The 7,628-nt window shown below is 38.1% G+C and overlaps 1 long non-coding RNA gene across 1 annotated transcript in view; it reads left to right on the top strand.

Annotated features, from left to right (window-relative positions):
* The first annotated feature begins 4,411 nt into the window (after positions 1–4,411).
* The window catches only part of LOC122554764, a 13,871-nt gene continuing 10,654 nt past the window's right edge, over positions 4,412–7,628 (top strand). Inside the window, exons 1-2 of the long non-coding RNA XR_006313069.1 lie at positions 4,412–4,527; positions 4,817–4,910. This is a non-coding gene — a long non-coding RNA (uncharacterized LOC122554764). The remainder of the gene's footprint in view (positions 4,528–4,816; positions 4,911–7,628) is intronic.

Here is a 7,628-nt window from a genome sequence, read left to right as displayed (position 1 = left end):
AGTAGGGTGACAAAACGTCTGGAAATGAACCTCCCACTTCAGCGAGCAAACCCACATCCAGAACCTCAACTTGAGCTACAAATCTTCTCAAAACTCCCTAAAAAAAAATCAATCTTTGCTTTGTGTATCAGCAGATAACTGATGAGAAACAACAGACAATAAAATCTTTATTTCATTTTGGGCTTTGAAGACTTAAGAAGAATAAAGCCCTTTGGTATTTCTGATGATGACCACAAAGATTGTGACAATATTTTTCAGATTTTGGTGTATCAACTTAAAGTCTGAGTCAATTTCAGAATTCGCAGACTAAAGTTCATGTCTTACTGACAACAGCTAGGTGAACAGACTGCACAAGGTTGTTTGTACACTGATGCTGTTTTTCATTGATTGGTTGAGAATTTGCCCTTTCATTGTCTTCAAAGACATTTATTCTTTCCTCAACAGGGCATTTACAGAGAAAGCTGAGTGGAAGACTAGTTGCTCCTGGGCACTTTCTAGATTCCTCTACACATGTGTGTGTGTGTATGTATGTGTGTATATATGTGTGCGTGTGTGTGTGAGAGAGAGAGAGAAAAATTTTTGATGCTTCCCTTTGCATGTTAAGTAGCACTCGGTTGCCTTCACACAAGCCATGGTCAGCTGTTCAGGAGCGAATCAAAATGCTGAAGCCAAACAATTATCCCTTTAGTTTAGAACCCATCGGCTCCATGGTATCTGCTCTGCTCTCACTGTTCCAGAAAAATGCAACATTGCACACAACTCACAATGCGCTATAGTGACATGATTTGTAAAACTGCAGCCATCTTTTTGAAGAGTGTCCTTGGTTTAAAGCTGTCTCCTCGTATTTTAGTTCATAATCAAAAAAAGGAAATAAAAATAGGTGGGCTTCATACTATTATAATTACTGATTCAGAACAAACACCTTGTATTTCTCTCCCAGCCATTTAAGCCTGCTCATGAGATTGGAAAACTGGACAATACTTCCACAAACATTTGCAAGACAATATACAAAGAAACAATATGTTCTACTAGTCAACACGGGTACAGATTGCAATTTTCATGTGCTGAAACGTTGCTTAGGTGCAGGACTGAGGACATTTGAACTTGTGACCAGCCTATTATATCAAGACTTAGAGGTGATGACTTCAGCAATTGAGCTTGTTGCAAAATTGTCTACATTCAAAATACATGAAGGAAAAGATCATTCAGTTCAAGCACCATGTTCCTGACTACCTCCTGCAGCTAGCTAATTTTTCAGGAGCAGCAAAAAATGGAGGGAAAAAGCTGAAACCAGTTTAGAAATGAGCATTATTATATTCATTTTCAATCCCTAAAAGCAGTCAAACAGGCAACAAGAGGATTCAGCAATGAATGAGTTGCCATTAATGTCAACAGATCTGACTTCTGTAACTCTAGATATCTTCCCTTACGTGAATTTTCTTCAGCCCACCTATTATTTTGAAAAAAATAACAGACTTTTCCTGATTTCCTGAGGTCAGCCAAGTGGACCTCATAGAATATGAGTTCCTGAGTGGGGTGGTTAATCTGGTCCAATCAGGAGGAGCCTTGGCTGACTGACAAGCGCGTCAGAGGTTCTGCTCACTCTGAGACCTGGCTCTGAGAAAGCTGGATCCGTGTCAAGGACTCTACACATGTAAATAAAGTGTGATATGATAATGGGATACCGGCCTCTGTGGAGTTATTTCATTTTCCACTAGTCAAGACAACTTGATATTCATTAGGAGAGAGTGAGGACTGCAGATGCTGGAGATCAGAGCTGAAAATGTGTTGCTGGAAAAGTGCAGGAGGTCAGGCAGCATCCAAGGAGCAGGAGAATCAATGTTTTGGGCATGAGCCTGAAGAAGGGCTCATGCCCAAAACGTCGATTCTCCTGCTCCTTGGCTGCTGCCTGACCTGCTGCGCTTTTCCAGCAACACATTTTCAACTTGATATCCATACTGAGCTTCCTCTATTAGTTGGACTTAGCCATGGGACAATTATTCCAGGATGTTAATTTTGATATGACATGGTATTTAGAAACACACAAGATAATCAAATCAAGTAAATACAGTTTCATGAAGTGGATATCATGCCTGATAAATTTATTAACATTCTTTAAAGAGGTAACAAGGGTATATAAAGGGGGAACCAGTGGATGTAATAAATTTAGATTTCCAAAAGACAATTGATAAAGGTACTTGATAAGATGAAAGCCCATGGCATTGGAGATAGTGTATTAACATGGATAGAACATTGGCTAATAGACTTGGGATAAAGGTTGCATTTTGAGTTTGGCAACCTGCAACTAATGGATCACCAGAGGGCTCAGTGCTGTGGCCACAATCATTTGCAGCATATGTTAGTGACTTGGATGAGGGAAGTGAGTGTACTATCACCAAGTTTGCACATGACACAACAATAGGTGGTAAGGCAAGGTCACAAAGAGTCTGCAAAGGGAATGTAGACAGGTTAAGTAAGTAGGCAAAAATTTGGCAGATGAAAATAATGTGGAAAAATGTGAGGTTATGCATTTTTGCAGGAAGATTAGAGGAGTTGAAAATTATTTAATACGGAAAGACAGAAGAAAGCTGCAGATCAGAAAGATTTAGAAGTCCTTTTGGGTAAACACAAAATGCTCACAATCAACTTCAGAAGGTAATAGGGAAGGCAAGTGGAATGTTGTCCTTTATTTCAAAGGGATTTGAGTATAAATCTAGGCAAGTCTTGTTAAAGCTATACAAGGCACTAGTTAGACCACACTTAGACCATTGTGGAAAGATATCCTGAGATTGCAGGCAGTCCAAATCAAGTTCAGTAGGTTGATTCCTGGTAAGGAGGGATTTTATTATTCGGAGAGATTGAGAGATTGAGCCTGAACTCATTGTAATTTAGAAGAATGAGCGGTGACCTTATTGGAACTTACAAAATTCTTAGAAGACTTGACAAGATAGTTTTGGAAACGTCGTTTCCCTTGTAGGAAAATCTAAAGATGACATAAACTCAAAGGAAGGGGGCATCCAGTAAGGACAAAGATAAAGAGGATGTTTTTTTTCTCTCAAAGAGTAGTGAATCTGTGGAATTCTTTACTGTGGAGGGCTGTCAAGGTTGAGTTGTTAAATATATTTAACAAATTTTTAATCAGGTTTGCACAACTGAGTTAAATTTTAAGATAGCATTGGTGCAGTCATTTTATTTTGCACTGATGCTAGTATTGCAGAGTGGGAATACACTGTGTGAATGATGGAAGTTAAATGCATTTGGAATGCAAAATGGGTGATATTAGGCAGATTACCTATGATTAACTTCTACTAAAGTCAATGAGAAGGAAAAATTAGGCAGTGTGTATAATGGGTAATGGTCACTGGTATGGTCACATGGGCCAACTAGCAGATTGTTTGCTCTACTGTCTGTTTGCATTGGCAGTTCACCGAATAGGGAGATGAGGGTGAATATTGCCATCGCTGGCCCAATTTAACAAAACCACAATGTCCTGTCTTGGAACTATATTGCCATTCCTTCACTGTTGCTTGGTCAAACTCCTGGGCATACCAACACATGAAGAACCCACCACTGTTGGAGAAGGCAGCACAATATAATTTTCTCCAAGGTAATTAGGACAATATATGCTGGCCTAGTCACAACATCTACACCCCATGAACAAAGCTTTTAAAAACTCCATTTAGACCAGCTGCCAATGAACAGTGCACATTGACCATCTATTACATTTAAATTAATCAAAATGATCAATGTGGGTCCCTACTTATTCTCCATGATTGCATCCAATTCTGTCTCATGTTATATTAGGAGTCAACTCCAACCTGGAGCCATTTAACTGCATGATACCAAGCTCCATTTGTTCTCAATTTCTTAATTTTGACAATATAAACTTTTACTTATGAAGCTGTCATCAATTATTTTCAAAAATACTTTGATGATGTCTCAAGGTAAACAAACTCCTGTTTCCCATGGGACAGGTTTTAATAATAAGCTCAACTGAGCATGATGTAATGTCACATTTACCATGAACAAGTCAAATGGACATTAGGACTGTCTGACAGGAAGTTGTACCAGATCCATTAATAGCTATTATAGATTAATACTGACCTCTACTGGAAAATTATTTAATAAACAGTGTTTCTCATAGGACAATCACTGTCTTCATTGTCGACAAGATCTTAATGAGATTTATGATTAATGTAAAATTAATGCCATTACTTCATTTGTCAGATTAAACAAATATGATTTCAATATAAGCTACAGTGAGTTTAAAAAATACTAGGATTGAAATGTGATGTTTATTTTGTTGCAAAATATAGTAGAATTTTTTAAATTGCCTGGAGAACAGAATTATACAGTAAACTGAGAGTGACGTATACCATTTGACATCTCAGTGGGAATAATTAGGCACAGATTCTTTTTTTTTGCAGCTTAACCTCAGATGGCATTTCCTATGCACGGAAGAATTTGCATTGCCGCATAAGGAATTGTTTGCTACAGAAAAGCACAGCCAATATTGCCCATGATAACGTAAGTGACATGCAAGTTTATTTCTTTTTCCTCTAATATAAAGCAGTACAAGACCGAGGGACACCATCTGCTGAATTATTGCTTATAATAACATTTTCTCTTCATGATTTTCCTTTTGAATTTCTTCAGGAAACTCAGGAATTCCTTGGGGAGCAGAATTTTCTTGAAACTAACCTGAAATTGACAGATAAGATAACAATTGGTGCAGTATTGACAGCTTTAATAATTATGTGTTCATGCATTGTGAAAGATCTTTTTCGTTGGAAGCTTTTGCCCTCTTCTTTCTCAGGAACAAGAGTAAGCCATTCAGCCCCTGGAGAATGATCCACCATTCAATTAGATTGGGGTTTTCAGATGGTCATTTACCTCAGGGAACAGGCAAGGTACTACTTACAGTTATTTTGAAAATAATTCTTATGGGCTAAAGATCTATTTTAATTACTAGACCCAATACCACACATTGACACCGTTAGAGATTGAGATTCTGCTGCTTTCAGCTCATGAAATTCTATCCTGCCACTTGCCCCGTAATGTAGTAAATGAAAGCATATGCTTTTAGCCCTCTATCTTTTAAAAATACTTTAAACCTTCACTTTCTGTTCCAACATTTTCTCCCTCTTTCTGTTCATTTTTAGCATCTATTTCTATTTTAGTAAGTTCATTGGTTAAAGAGAAAATCAGTCCTTTAGAATTAGAATTTTAAAAAGCCCTCAGTGTTGAAACAGGCAATTCAGCCCAACAAGTCCACAACCGACTCTCTGAACAGCTTCATAACCGCACCCACTCCCCAACCCCCTCTCCCTTGTGGACTTGCATTTCCCATGGCTGATCCACCTAACCTACATATCCCTGGACACTATGCGCAATTTAGCATGGCCAATCCACCCACCCTGCGCATCTTTTATGGGTAGTACAGTGGCTCAGTGGTTAGCACTGCTGCCTCACAGCGCCAGGGACCCGGGTTTGGTTACCGCCTCGGGTGACTGTCTGTGTGGAGTTGCACATTCTTCCTGTGTCTGTGTGGGTATCCTACAGGTGCTCCGGTTTTCTCCCATAATCCAAAGACGTGCAGGTCAGGTGAATTGGCCATGCTAAATTGCCCATAGTGTTAGGTACATTAGTCAGGAATAAATGTAGGATTAAGGAATGGGTCTGAGTGGGTTACTCTTCGAAGGGTCACTGTGGATTTGTTGGGCTGAAGGGTCTGTTTCCAAATTAATTAGATTAGATTAAATCTAATATAATCTAATCTTTGGACTGTGGAAGCAAACCAGAGCATTCAGAGTAAAATACGCAGACACGGGGAGAATGTTCAAACTCCACACAGACAGTCGTTGGAGGCTGGAATTGATCCACTGAGTCACCGTGCTGAACTTCCAACATTTGGAATTATCACTTGCTGAGAAGTCTATTTTCTTTAAATGTAGAATCCCCTACCTAGATGACCAATGGAACTCTGCACATTGTAGTCTGCACTAGACTGCACTAGATTTGTTTTGAATTAACCTTTTTTTTCAGTATGATAAAGTTATGATGGCCCCAGAGTTTCCTTGCTGTAATCAGGTCCTTAAATTACTTCAAGCCAATTGATTCAGAACTTCAACATTTTGCAAAACCAATAATAGGATAGCAGTTGAGACAAAGAGGTTTATACAAAATTACACAAAATTATTAAATCTCCATCTCACTAAAATAATTTGACTATAGTACCAAGGATGATGATAAATGCTAACCTTTTTATCTAGATGACATATCCATAAATTCCAACTCAATTTGGTGGGCATTTATTCAGTAATGTGCCCAAACATAGAATATATTACGATTGGCAATTTTTTTTTATCCCTTTTGGGCAAATAGGAAAAGGTTCAAACTCATGTTCAATTTAACTAGAAATTTTCTATTCAACCTTCTGGCTACAAGGCCAAGTTTTCAGTCTCTTCTTTTCGGCATTTTAATCATATTAGTCGCTCAAGGCTGATGGCCTGATGCCAAATATAAGCAAGTTGAATAATAAAAGTTTCCTTAAAAATAGCAAGAAAGCATCAAACATTGAAATAAAAATCAGGGTAAATACCTGTGCTTTGTGAACTGCACCTCACAAAAATCAGTGTCCAGAATAATTATCCCTTGAGATACAATTGTAGATGGATTCATGAAAAATGAAAATGACACAAATTAACTTCCAGGTGGTAACTTATTGATGATGAACAATCTTTCAAAATCTGAATTTCCTAATTAGTTCCCAGGATAACCTTCATGGAGAATATAGCTCTGTATTCAAAATCAAGCCTTTAAAAATCACAGGGCATGCATATTGAAACAAATGTACACCAAAACAATCAGACATGCTTGTGGCACATATGTTACTGAAGATTTACTCATGTACCCCTTTGAAATACTAAGTAATTTCTCTTTCTGATTTAATCTTTATAAGTATTTCCCAACAGCAGCAACACAATCATTTAATACTGAACAAGTATTTGTCCGGGACAAATGCTAGATTCAAACTCATATCTTGCAACTATGAGCACTAAGAGACTATTACTTTAGGTATACAGCTAAGATAACTGACATACTGATGGATTCTTGTACTTAGTATTCAACCAATATTTGTCCCAAACAGTTAAGGTGATAACCTTACATTCCTGTCAAATAAGACCACAATGAATTTGGTCCTAAATTTGAACCCAGAATGTGTTCAGATTCTTCCATGGAAAATGGTGACATTGGATTCAACTAATGCAGTCATTTGTGGCCTGGCACAGGAAAATCTGACCATGTAACCAACCATAAGAAGCCAGCTGGCTCATCGGTGTCCTTGAACTGTTCATTGATCAACATCTGGTCTCCATGTGATTCCAATTCTAATTCCTGTGGTTGACACTTGATGTTGCCTGAAGAGGCTTGACAAATCTGTCAGTTGTGAACATCTCCACAAATATCTCTGGTAAACATGGCATCTTAGGGAAAGGCTTAGACAATCTCAGCTCAGTTAAATCTAAAAACATTCCTCAAAATTTGTGCCAAGATTTGTAGCTCGGGTGCTCGTTGTTGTGGTTCTGTTCGCCAAGCTGGAAGTTTTTGTTGCAAACGTTTCATCC

The sequence above is a fragment of the Chiloscyllium plagiosum genome, chromosome 11 (genome assembly GCF_004010195.1).
Source record: "Chiloscyllium plagiosum isolate BGI_BamShark_2017 chromosome 11, ASM401019v2, whole genome shotgun sequence".
NCBI classification, from domain to species: domain Eukaryota; kingdom Metazoa; phylum Chordata; class Chondrichthyes; order Orectolobiformes; family Hemiscylliidae; genus Chiloscyllium; species Chiloscyllium plagiosum.
Note: the sequence above shows the minus strand (reverse complement) of the source record. Positions and strands in the feature narration are given on the sequence as shown.